This window comes from Rana temporaria, chromosome 5, assembly GCF_905171775.1.
Source record: "Rana temporaria chromosome 5, aRanTem1.1, whole genome shotgun sequence".
Taxonomy (NCBI): domain Eukaryota; kingdom Metazoa; phylum Chordata; class Amphibia; order Anura; family Ranidae; genus Rana; species Rana temporaria.
In genome coordinates, this window is record NC_053493.1 from 119,778,620 (window position 1) to 119,792,968 (window position 14,349).

Here is a 14,349-nt window from a genome sequence, read left to right on the forward strand (position 1 = left end):
TCAACCTGTAGATGTCATACATCAGCAGAGTAATAGAAGCCCCTCCCTGCACATACTAAAGAACAAGGAAAGATCATGTGACCACACAACAAAAATTAACAATTAACACTTCTCTGTTTTGTATCACGTTTGCCATTAATACAGCCTCATCTTGAATATTATGTTCAGTTCTGGGCAATAGTTTACAAAACAATAGTGTGGAGCTAGATAGTGAAAAACACATACATTGATCAACAAATGGCAAAAATAAATAGTTTTCACTCTTTTTTGATCAATGTATGTGTTTTTCACAATTTAGTGCCGTACTATTGTTTTGTGTATTTTTGCACTATATGACTAGTGGCGTGTTGGTAGCTTACCCCATTCTCTATGTGCAATGTTCTCCTATACCAATAGTTTACAAAAGGATTGGATATGGTAAGGGTGCTAAGATTAGCAGGAAAATTAAATGTATTATTGAGGAAAGAATAAACTGAACTGGATTTTTCCATTCTTGAAAAGAGTTGAATGGACCCTTTCCTATGTGCTTAAATGGGAACATGGCCTGTCCCCCATAGATCTTGCAGACTGGAGTAAGGCCTGGTCCAGCATAGCAAAATGCTCTTTTAACACTGACACATTGGAGGCAGCCTATAAGGTTCTCCTGCGCTGGTACTGGGTCAAACCCAACATGCAATGACAGATGCTTCCGGGGTTGTGGTCAACGAGGAGATGAACTGCACACATGGTGGTCTTGCCCCTGTCTTGTAGGATTCTGGTTAAGGGTCTTTGGCTTACTATCCTCCCTATTTCACGTACCCTTCCGCAAGGACCCCAAATTTGCATTACTCCATTGCCCGATCCCAGGCCTTTTCTCTCACCAGCAGAAACTAGCCAAAATACTATTTATCGCTGCCAAACGAACAATAGCAAGGGCCTGGAAAAAAACGTCTGTCTCTTCCAGAGGTAAAGAATACCTTGACGACCCTTATGATCCATGAAAAAATGTCCATCGTCCTCCATGACTCCCATGCAAAATTCCTTAAGGTGTGGGCCCTGTGATGGTCCTACGCACTCTCTACTCTACATCCGACTATTCTAGGACTCTAAATTTAATTTGACCCTGTCTCCAGCCTGAGGGACCCTCCTTTCTCTTTCCCACTTCCTCTCTGTCCCTCCTTCTGCCCCCGTTCTGCGGACAACTCCACTCCCACTTGTCTACCTTAGCCCCTGGGTCTCAAGGCTCGGGCATAACGCACTGACCCCTGGACCCCGGCTGGCGGGTCAGTGTCAGTTTATAATATATACCCTCATAATATTTGTTTTATTGTGTACTTTTATGTGAACTTCTTTCTTATGTTCCATGTCCATATCCCCTGCGTGGGAATTTGTTATCTGGTTTCCCCCTTTTCATATCTCAATAAAACATTGTACCGGAAAAGAGTTGAATGGGTTAAACTGGAAAAATGTGTGAATCCTTGGAGAAAGCTGTGTGAAAAGCTGTTTATAAGGCTAAGCACATTTGCATGTTTTTTGTGGATAGGTGGCACATGATAATTCATCAGCTAAAGATGCAGCCAATCGTTTTAATCATGGAAAGTGTATGTTTTTGTACTGTAAGCCATATAGCTATTAGAAAGATTATCTATTGTAGCGTAGCAATGTCTGATATAATATTTGTTTACTGCTGAATTATTTCTGCTTATTTTGAATTACAGTGTAATGTGTTAGTTTCAATTCATTGGCATAAAATTTAACCCCTTGTTCAAATAAATAACTGTCTTAAATGGAAAGCTTTCAGGTCAATTAAATTTACATTTTTTGGGGATATTTAAAGAGCAAGTAAATTCTATTACTGAATTTTACCTTTGGGTAAGCCCATAATAAGGCTTACCTATAGGTAGTGTAACTATCTCCTAAACATGCACCATTTAGGAGATATTTACTGTACATGCATGTGCTCTGAAGGAATGGCCGCCTGTGCCATTTCTTCAGAGCCCTGTGCCGTGACCGGCACCGCGCCAAAGCCTGCAAACCCTGAAGAAACTCCAGGGAAGATGTCAGCCGTCTCAGCAGTGTGTGGGCGCCACTGGAGGGTTTTGTTCTAGGGGTAAGTATTTCATAATGCGATGCATACTAGCTCATTATGCCTTTGTCTTACAGGTCTTTTTTTGTTTGTTTTTATTCAAAAGTTTACAAGCTCTTTAACTATTTATTGTATATAGGAAAGCGACATTTATTACATGTCATATTATTGTAACCGCTTTAAGACCAGCCGTCATCTGGTGACGGCAGAACAATGTGCGAATGGCTCTCCTACACGAATCGCTGAAGCTGTACGGCGACTACGGAAGCATGCCCACGGGTCGGGAGGACTCGATGTCCTTTGGTGGCCCGCAATTGACTTGTACACAGGCAGAACGTGGAAATGTAAACAAGGCATTTCCTCGTTCTGACAGGTGACATGACAGGGATCTACTGTTCCCAGTGGTTGGGAACAGTGATCTCTGTCATGTCCCAGTAAGCCCCCCCCAGTTAGAAATGCTCATAGGGAACACAGTTAACCCCTTGATCGCCCCCTAGTGTTAGCCCCTTGCCTGCCAGTGACATTTACACAATAATCAGTGCCTATTTTTAGCTCTGATCGCTGTATAAATGTCACTGGTCCCAAAAAAGTGTCCGCTCTGTCTGCCGCAATGTCATAGTCCCGATAAAAATCGCAGATCATTGCCATTACTATTAAAAAATAATAATAATAAAAATTCCATAAATCTATTCCTTATTTTGTAGATGCTATAATTTTTGCGCAAACCAATCAATATACCCTTATTGCAATTTTTTTTACCAAAATTATGTAGAAGAATATTCAGCGGCGTAAACTGATGAGGAAATTCGTTTTTAAAAATGTATGTGGGATATATTCTATAGCAAAAAGTAAAAAATATTGTAAAATTTAAGCTCTGATCAAATACCACCAAAAGAAATCTCTATTTGTGGGGGAAAAAAGGACGTCAATTTTGTTTGGATACAACACAATTGTCAGTAAAAGCGACGCAGTGCCGAATCACAAAAAATGCTCTGGTCATTAAGGGGGTAAAACCTTCCGGGGCTGAAGTGGTTATTTACACTGTACATATCTTTGAAAAGCATACTGGGCTTTCTTACAATTTTGAAGTCACAAAAATAGATAGGACCACACTGACATTCCCCACAGGCTGACCAGAAGAGGGTAGAGTACTCCTTGCCTATTGAGGTTTTGTGACTACACAGTTTTGTGGCTATGCGATATACTCAATTCAAGTGTAAAACTTGTAAGTGTAATACCACTTCTAAGTTTATGTTAATTCAATTATTTTCTGCATAATGTGGTGCTTTTTGGCTTTAGTTTTTAGCTGCTTTTCTAATAATTAGTATGCAGAGAGAAGTATTTTTGGCAAGCAGGTGCAGGCAGAATATAGTCTGATACTAATATACATTTTTGAGCTAAAGGGTTTTGTAGAAGTTCTTAGGAAACGAACAACCATCTCCCGCTGGTTGAACGTGTATACCCAGCATAAGTTCAGGTTACCTGATGCATATGAAGACTAAAGTATTTTTTATATATTTTACACTGTGTCCTTATCATTCTAGTAAAAATAAAACTGCCATAAGCTGACTGGTGACCAGTAATCAGTCTCATTAATTATAAACAAACCCATATGGTTCCTTATATTAGATACTGTAGGTTCAACAGAAGAGCTAATGTCTGCAATCTGTATTCTTAGCAAGAAATTGATTGTTAAAGCGATAGTAAACACTACTTGTTGACTTGTACCTACAAGTAAGCTTATAATAAAGCTCACTTGTAGGAACAAGGAATATCTCCTAAATGTGAACTGTTTAGGAGGTATTCACTATTTTTTTAGCCATTGACTTCACCGGCGCATGCACACTGTGCTCTGAAGGGACGCATGCATGAAAGTGATGTCATCATGGCCTGGCCATTCAAATGGGTGGAGCCCACAAACCCAGAAGAAAGACCGGGTGAAGATAGATGCCCTGTCAGGGCAGGGGCGGGCAAGCTGTCCCCACCAGAAGAAGACAGGCTGGCAGGCTGGTTGTACCCAAGCTGAATGATCGATTAACTTGCTACATTCAGCCTGCCCATTAACAATTTGAATCTCAGCCAGTTCCTGCTGAACCGTCGAAGATTCGAACAGTGTATTGCTGGCCTTAGTGTCAAACAATGCCAATTGATTGTTCCACAAACAAGCTTCATTAGTTGTCAGTTCTCGCTGGGATCTACAGATTCTTCTCTGGATAAGGAGAAGATAGATACAGTAAGTACAGTGAGTAAGCGTATTCACCCAAAGGAAAGTAAATGTATAGGACCATGGAGCACTGCCCCCACTCCTCATCTCCATAACATAGGAGGTAGGTGCTATGTATTCCAAGTAGATAACTGTTATTATTGCCTGTGCAGGATCACCAGGTGAAAAAAAGTAAAACACAGGACTGCTAAATGGCAATATATTATATTTTGTTCTTGGGTTTAGATACACTTTAAAGCAGTGGTTCTCAGCCTTACTAGTGCTGTGACCCCTCGATAAAAATGTCCCAAGTTGTGGGGACCCCTCACAGTACAATTATTTTTCTATAAACATGACACGGGCATTTAGGGTTCCCTGAGTCCCTTTCACTCGTACATTATTTAAACCCCTTATGGTACATTTTAGGATGGACCACTCTTTCTCTTTGTTCTCCTTTCTTTCCCTTTTATCTCTCTCTATTCTAATTTCTTGCTCCCCCCCCCATCCCTCTCTTTTGCCTTCTTTCTTGTATTTTTTATCTCTTTTTTTCTTTGTTACTCCCCCTCTTTTCATCTCCCTTCCATGTATTCTATATTTTTACTGGTGTGGGAGGGTTGGGGAATGGGATGAGTTGCAGTGTTGGCGGGGAGTTGGGATCAGTGGCGATGTTGGGGGGAATTCTGATCAGCCAACTTAGGTTCTCTTGATCAAGGTCATCTGCTGATCTGAGAACTGTAGTGGGGACTTTTAATGGCAACTATATACACAGATAGTGTTACTCACTGTGTCTCTGACTTTGTGACACCTATGCCGAAATCAGGAGATAGGGTCTCCTCCAGTCCCTCCCACTTCACATTCCTCACCAGTCAGCTGACCTCTAGTCTCTGCCTCCCAGCCATGCCGTGAACTTAATGCATGGCAGCGGGCTCCAGGAATAGCCCAGCTGGGCGGCCACAAAAAGGCTGGGAGAGTGGTGCAGGCTTCATGAACAGCACAGGATTCTGTGACCCCTGGCAAATCATCATTTGACCCCCAAGGGGGTCCCGACCCCCAGGTTGAGAACCACTGCTTTAAAGGAATTCCTTGTCATCCAGACTGTAGACATTTTACAGTTTTACAAACAGGCCCAATAACACTGATTATTATGCAATTTAGACACATTTAACCTCATTCATAAAACTGGCTTAAAGTTGAACTGTTATGCCCTGTACACACAATAGGACCTTTGTCCGACCAAATTCACATCGGAATTCCGACGGAAACAATGGAATTCCATCGAAGGAAAAGAGAACATGTTCTCTATGTAAACTCCAATGGAATTACTCCGATGGGGCATACACACAGTCGGAATTTCCAATGTAAAAAGTCAGTGTGTACGAGGCATATGTGTGACCTAAAAAAAACAGACAGCCTGAGGCCTCGTACACGCGACAGAGTTTCTCGGCATAATTCAGCGAGAAACTCGGTCAGAGCCGGATTCTGCCGAGAAACTCTGTCGTGTGTACACTTTCGGCCCGATGGAGCCGCCGAGGAACTCGTCGAGAAAATAGAGAACATGTTCTCTATTTTCTCGTTGTTCTATGGGAGAACTCGGCCCGCCGAGCTCCTCGGCGGCTTCAGGGCTGAACTCGCCGAGGAACTCGACGTGTTTGGCACGTCGAGTTCCTCGGCCGTGTGTACGAGGCCTGAGTATTTCATTTTTACAGGGCAAGCTAGAATGTAAAGGAAGAATGTAGTTGCTATGGGCAAAATATGTATCAGTTTAATCCAGTATCGTTGCTCTTCCATTTCTATACAGTGGTGTTAAGTGGAATTTACATTTTAAAAGTCACTCAGGTTTTAGTACTACAAATGTTATTTTAATGAGGCAGCATGTATGTAAAAATATTTTCATTACATTGTATTATGATGTTCTGCATTTATTTTGACCTGCTCATTGGTCTAGCCCAGTGTTTCTCAATACCAGTCCTCAGGCCCCCCCAACAGGTCAGGTTTTCAGGATTTCCATTATTTTGAACAGGTGATTTGATCAGTTTCACTGCCTTAGTAATCACCACAGCCTTTTCATCTGAGGGAAATCCTGCTAGGGTTGTCCCGATACCACTTTTTTAGGACTGAGTACGAGTACCGATACTGTTTTTCAAGTAGTCGCCGATACCGAATACCGATACTTTTTTTTAAATGTGTCCCCAAATGCAGCCATTGTCTCCCCCATATCCAGCCATTGTCCCCCCCATATACAGCCATTGTCCCCCCACATATATGCAGCCATGTCCCCCCATATGCAGCCATTTTCTCCCCCATATCCAGCCATGTCCCCCATATCCAGCCATTGTCCCCCATATCCAGCCATTGTCCCCCATATACAGCCATTGTCCCCCCCATATACAGCCATTGTCCCCCCCATATACAGCCATGTTCCCCATATGCAGCCATTGTCTCCCCCATATCCAGCCATTGTCTCCCATATACAGCCATTGTCCCCCCCATATACAGCCATTGTCCCCCATATGCAGCCATTGTCTCCCCCATATCCAGCCATTGTCTCCCATATCCAGCCATTGTCCCCCCCATATACAGCCATTGTCCCCCCCATATACAGCCATTGTCCCCCATATACAGCCATTGTCCCCCATATCCAGCCATTGTCCCCCCCATATACAGCCATTGTCCCCCCCATATACAGCCATTGTCCCCCATATGCAGCCATTGTCTCCCCCATATGCAGACATTGTCCCCCCATGCAGCTATCGTCTCCCCCATATGCAGACATTGTCCCCCCATGCAGCTATCGTCTCCCCCATATGCAGACATTGTCCCCCCATGCAGCTATCATCTCCCCCATATGCAGACATTGTCCCCCCATGCAGCTATCGTCTCCCCCATATGCAGACATTGTCCCCCCCATATGCAGACATTGTCCCCCCCATATGCGGACATTGTCCCCCCATGCAGCTATCGTCTCCCCCATATGCAGACATTGTCCCCCCCATATGCAGACATTGTCCCCCCATGCAGCTATCGTCTCCCCCATAGCCAGCCATTGTCTCCCCCATATCCAGCGATGTCCCCCTTACCTGTATCCCGCTGCCACCGAGCGCCGACTGGTAATACGCGCGGGAACATAACAGCTAAAGCTGTAATGATTCGCGCTGCGTATAGACACTCCCCCTTGCTCGGGATTGGACAGTTCACCCGAGCAAGGGGGAGTGTCTATGCGCGATGCAAATCATTACAGCTATTCAAAGCTGTAATGTTCCCGCCGCGTATTACACAGTCGGCGGCAGCGGGGATGCGGCGAACGGCGGCGGGATGCGGCGTCGCGGCCGCGGGGGGGGGGGGGGGCTGGGGGGAAATCGGGTATCGGGGGTATTTGCGCGAGTACGAGTACTCCCGCAAATACTCGGAATCGGTCCCGATACCGATACTAGTATCGGTATCGGGACAACCCTACTGAAAACCTGACCTGTTGGGGGGGCCTGAGGACTGGAATTGAGAAACACTGGTCTAGCCCTAAATTGAAAAGTCCCAAATGAGTACAAAAAAAAAACTGTTTAATTTACACGATCGAAACACATACTGTATACCACCACTCCAGGCTGGTCCATGCTTGCCCACAATACTACTTGGTGCACATCTAGCTCATCAATGTAAGTCCATAAAACAACATAGTGGATCACACTCCAGGGAAAAGTTTCCTTCACTGATGTACATTTATAAATCTGGTAAAACAGGAGTAGTTAAGCTGACCAAAGCTGGATCAAAATTCATCCGGATCAGCAGGGACCACGTGCCGTTCCTGGTCGACAGAAGTCGATTGTTAGATCGACCTCTGTCGAATGGGAATGTTGGAAAACTGACGATTAGTGGCTGCAGCCAACCAACTTTAGCCATTGATAAGCGTATTCTGACATTGGAGAGCTCAGCTGTCAGAATACAATGGAGTGAATTTACTAAAAGCAAACATACCACTTTGTAAATGTAGTTGCACTTATTTTCTCCAGTTCTTAGTAAATGTGGTAAAGTTCTAATTTCCATCATCCAATCTTTTTTTTATTTTTCTTGCACCTGTTTTGATATTCTTTACAAAGTGAGACGTTACCACATTATATTTAGTAAGGAAAATGAGTGCAACTGCACTTGCGAAGTGCACAGTTTATTTGCCTTTAGTAAATCAACCCCATAGTCATGGTAGGGGGGATTCCCCATTCACTTCAATTGTGTGGATGGAGAAATCCATTTGTTTTTTTCCTTCAGTCTGCTGGCTGAACAATAAAAAGTTAATCATCTACGGCCTTCTTAAGATTTCTATCACATTTCACGCTAATAATAGCTTAATCAAAGAGTAACAATCTTTGATTAAGTGCTTATTAGTGTGAAATGTGTTAGATATCTCACCGCTCCTGTTGTACCAGTTTTATAGATGTATATCAATAAAATAATCTTTTTACTGGACTGCGATCATCCACTATTTTGTTTAATGTACTTAATTATGAATGAAATCAAAAATGTTTTTATGTGCTCCTATATGATGTAAAGATTTGGCAATATAGTTTGAACGCAACATTTTACCGTGCAAACTCCATTATGTGCTTGTTGAAATTGTTGGATTCATGGCGTCATGCAGGGTATATATTATCTACCAAATTAAGTAAATAATTCAAAAGTGAATACAAAGCAGAAGACCAATGACTACAAATATATAAAAGTAAAATTTTTCTTTTTGAAACAATTTTTTTTTGTAAGTTTTATATTTTGCTTATATTATGACATAATTCCACGCTGCTTAGACCACTTTGTTCAGTTTGGACTACATCTAATATAACACTCCGTAAAATGGAAATGCGAGTTACAATTGTTACATTTATGTGAATTTAATAGGGAAGTTGTGTGAAAACAGATGCAACTTAGCAAGGATCCAGGCTAAACTCTTGGTAAACTTCCATAACACGCTCCATCTATCTTGTCATCAGCTAAATGTCATCTGCTTTCAGCTGGATAAATTGAACTGTCTAAATTTCAGACTTAAACATCCACTGTAAAAAGTGAAACTTTTGAATCAGCCACAATGTTATGTACGCTTAGCGTGCACTAATTTGCAAAAAAATATTTTTTGTGCACAAAAATTTGACTTATGGAAGTCTGGTTCAAATGAATAAAGTCAGCATGCAAAACAGGCAAACATAAGATGAGCAAATGTATATACTGCATTGGTGAATCGAGACACCTATATATTTGTTTTGGATTTTTTTAAATAAACTACAGTATATCCAGGACATAGAATCCCAGAATTGTGTGGCGGCACAGGTAGCCATTCTGTGGGGGTACTATAGCCATATAACTAGTAATTAGATTGGGGCGCCCTTCACTCTCTCTCCTTGTTCATATCATCTCATCTTCACTGCACTGGAAGCTTGCACTGCATAATGTAATGCAGTGTTTGTCAACTATTTTCAGTCCAGGCGCTCTTTAAAATTATGGACAATCTCAAGGCACCCAATTCTAAAATATAAAAAAACGTTTCTAATAGTTTTACATAATGCAGTAGCATCAACACATGGGACACCCAACATTAGAGGTGATTTATTCTTCCAAAGCAAATACACTTTTGCACACTGGTACTGACTAGTATTCCAGTGTTTCTCCTCTCCCTCAGTTTCTTGCCATCACTCAACTAATGTGGCCTCAGTGTTGACGGAGAGTGGCAGGTGAGGGTCAAACAAGGATGCTTTACAGGTGATCAACACCCTTCTTTATCAACACTGATGACATTCTTGGTTGTTAAGACGCTGGTGGCTGGAAGGTTGAAATGGTGCACAATAAAAACCTATGGCTTGGTGTAACTAAAAGGCAGGCTTGATCCACCTTCTGGCTTGTATACATTTTTGGGCAATTTTTAGGCATTTTGAGAAGGCACCCCTAAAGAAACCTCAAGGCATCCCAGGGTGCCTGGGCACCCCGGTTGAAAAAGGCTGCTGTAATGTAATCAGGTAATAAAGTTACGGGAGGAAGGGTGGCTTTATTCAGTCATTCATAGCAAACTAATTGACAATGATAGGTAAAGCAAGCAAAAGTTGCTTTCTCTCACTGGACAGGCAGTGCCATACAATTTTTTTTGCATGGGGATCTTTATCATTTAGACCCCTTTCACACTGAGGTGCTTTTCAGGCGTTTTAGTGATGGGCAGTGCGCTTGCGGGACGGGAAAGTAGGTCCTGCTAGCTGCATCTCTGGGGCGGTTTGGGAACGAGCGGGGTATACACCTCTCCCAAAACGCCCTGCCCATTGAAGTAAATGGGCAGCGCTGCCAAAGCAAAGTACTTCAGCAGTGGTGCAACACGGGCACTTTTAACCCCTTCTTCGGCCGCTAGTGGGGGGTTAAAAGCGCGTTTTTAAACTAGCAGCACTTTACCACTAATTATTATTATTATTATACAGGATTTATATAGCGCCAACAGTTTGCGCATCGCTTTACATCAGGAAAGACAGTACAGTCACAATACAATTCAATACAGGAGGGATCAGAGGGCCCTGCTCGTTAGAGCTTACAATCTAGAAGGGAGGGTCAAGTAGAACAAAGGATGGACCCCCACCCAATGTGAATGTAGCCTTAAAGGGGTTGTAAAGGTTTTTTTTTTATTTATAACAAACATGTCACACTTACCTTCTCTGTGCATTGGTTTTGCCCAGCGTGGGCATGCTCCTTCCCTTCTGGGTCCCTCAGCAGCGCTCCTCGCTTTTCTTCTTCAAGAGTGCCCCCATGGAGAGCCGATTTCCAAGGGGGCACCCGTAAGGGCGCTCTCCCGAGTCCTGCTGCTGCATCCATTGACACAGACAGCAGGACTCGGCCCCACCCCCTGGCTCCCGTGTCACTGGATTTGATTGACATTCACCTCAATGCCTATGCATTGTGTTAAAAATCTTGAGGGTTTACAACCCCTTTAATCATCTAAAAAATTCTATACAGATATTTTCTTTGAGATAACCTATCAATGTTTTATAAAGATGTTTTGATTTACAAAATGGCTTGTAGGCATAGGCATTATGATATTATTGTACTGGAAATACAGAAGCTAGTTAGCACTATTTTATGGTTTCTGAGAGACAAAATGTCTAGGACGTCCTTAATAATTAATCGCATTCAAAGCTTATTTTCAAATTATCATTTTGAAGTGGATCTTTGAATATAATTGGCTGCCATGAAGCAACAGACTGAGAAACTTTCTGAATCAGATAAATAAAGCTCAGTGTGAGTCATTGGAGCCTGCTGTATGACTTGCAAAAGAATTTACATGTACCCTTAGCAACACACGTTTAAAAAAAAAAAAACCTTTACAAAGCAAAAAAAATAAAAAGTGTATAATAGGCTGTAATGAGACTCCTTATTTCCTAACTTATATATCATAGATTAGTTCTGGAGAAGTAAACCTGATCCTGACTACTGAGTCAATGCCCTGAAACATATTAACTACCTTTTGACTAGCCACCCACTGCGCATCACTTTTCAGAGGGATGGCAAGGACAGCCGCAAGTGTGAAAAAGCCCTCAAGCTCACCGAAAAGCATATCTTTTCTTTTTTGGGGGGGGGGGGGGGGGAAGTAGTAAAGAGTTAAACACTATCCATGTTTTTATTGCAAATTAATGAAATTAGGTAATCAACTATTAAATGTATATACTGTATTTGTTTAACTGCAAGCAAGTAAGTATCTAGATTTGACTTGGTATCGGCCTCTTATGATCCCTATACAACAACAATCAAACTGACCTCCTATAAGGTGTGCTAAATGTAAATTATTATTATTATTATTATTATATGCAATTTATGTAGCGCCAACAGTTTACGCAGCACTTTACAATGTAGACGGGGGACAGCACAATTACAGTACATGATGCGAATGTACTGTCAATGGACTTACTGATAGGATAAGAGAACAGAGCTGCTGTGTGTGAGAAGACAGCGTCTCACCTGTCAGAGCTCAAGAGTGTAGCGATAGCTGTCCTTCCGAAGATCCATAAAACTGTCAGATGAAAATGAAATAAGCAATCCATGGAGTGGCATGCACCTCATTGGACTTGCGTCATAGCATGCCAGTACATTTTACAAGCTGGCTGATTCCTGGAATTCAGCTTTAAATCTTCAAATTAAATATTATTATATCGATCAGCTACGACCTAGGTGGAGTTTCAGTATAGAGAGTGCCAATTCACTTTATAGTCATTTACTGAACTTCTCTAGTAAATTGTACATTTCCAAAAATATAGGAATGACACAACAAGATTTTATCAGAACATTTTCAACAAACACATTTACCTTCATGGTGCAAATATTTCTCTTCCTGGTGCAGGCAATGCAAAAGAAAGAAGGTCACTGTATTCACATAGTCCAAATAAAACAGATTCCCAACTATTGCATTTTACTGCTTCCTAATCTATCTGAACTGCAGAGCCTCGCTCTCCAATCTTTTCCTTCATAGGAGAAAGCGTGCTAACCCAGAGCACTCTCTGTACCTCCTCTCTTCCTCCATCACTCACGACATACTACTCCAAAAACACAATGTCACCCACCTTTTACGAACAAATCCACTCCAGGCCAAGGAAAGGGGCACCTACACTCTGTTAAATGCCTAACAGATTGGTTGCTCTTCTCATTTGATAAAGTATTGTACTGACATTCTCCAGGCCCCTGAAATATATCTATATGTACATAATCTAGGCTCTGTGCTACCAAATTGCAGTTGCTACAAATTTCAGACAAATATTTATTAAACAAATAAATGCATAAGTGTCGTACAAATTAATTTAAGCCTTGCAAAATTACATAAAACAAGGTTAAAGGAGAATTAGGTGAGAAGCACTTTGCCGCTTTGTGACGACCCTATTTGGTATGTCCAAAAATTCCAGGCTCTGATACTGTGTATTTATAGTAAAAAACTGTACATTTCCATTAGTTAGAAAATATTCTTCAACATACTTTAACATTTTACAGAATAAAAAGTCTGCCGGGCAATGTCAGAAATTGCATTAATACCGTATTGTCTATAAATCAATGGCAAGGGTAACCTTGCTGGACAGTAGGGCCCAATCCTTCTGTAACCGCCTGCATAACCTTGGATAAGTCAAATTTTATGTATCCCAAGTATTAAAATGATATTGCGAGCTTGACTGCTCCGGTGAAGCTACCTTCATAACCACTGTACAGATACTCCTCGTTTAACGACTTACCCGTTTACCGACTCCTCGGACTTACGCCCGGCTCTCCCCAATCTAACGTTGCGTATATACATTATTGTATTGTAAAGTACAGAATTTTCGTTTTTGTTCTGTACTTATGCAAATTAAAACAATGTTATTGAGCTGGAGTTTAGTGATTAGACCTTTTTATCACAATACAATACAGTAGTTAAGAATGCTTAAAATATTGATTACTTATGATTTCTCGTTTTAACAACCAAATTGTTTAACGGCCTGGTCGTTGGAACTAAACCTGGTTGTTAAGCGAGGAGTACCTGTATAAGAATAAAATATTATTATTAAAGTGGAACTCAAGACAAAAACATTTTTAGCTGTTTTGCCTAAAGTAGGGGAGGAATATCTGCTACATTTTTATTGTTCTTTTTATTGGATCTAATTGTTGTCTTATTGGTCTGATTTCTCCTCCTTTCCTAGTCTTTTTTGCTGGTAAAGGAAGTAAGGGAGAATATCTTAGAATACACAAGATTTCGTTGATTTCTGAGGCCTCGTACACACGACCGAGTTTCTCGGCAAAAACCAGCAAGAAACTTGCTGGGAGATATTTTTTTTGCTGAGGAAACCGGTCGTGTGTACATTTTCGTTGAGGAAACTGTTGAGAAACTCGACGAGCCAAAAAGAGAGCATGTTCTCTATTTCCTTGACAGGAATGGAGAAAATTGGCTTGTTGAGTTTCTCGACGGCTTCACAAGGAACTCGAAGAGGCAAAACGATGTGTTTCGCCCGTCGAGTTTCTCGGTCGTGTGTACGAGGCCTCAGAATACAAGATGACTTACTATTATTACCCATCTTAAAAAAAATAAATAAACAGCTTTGATTGCAGTCATTTTGTA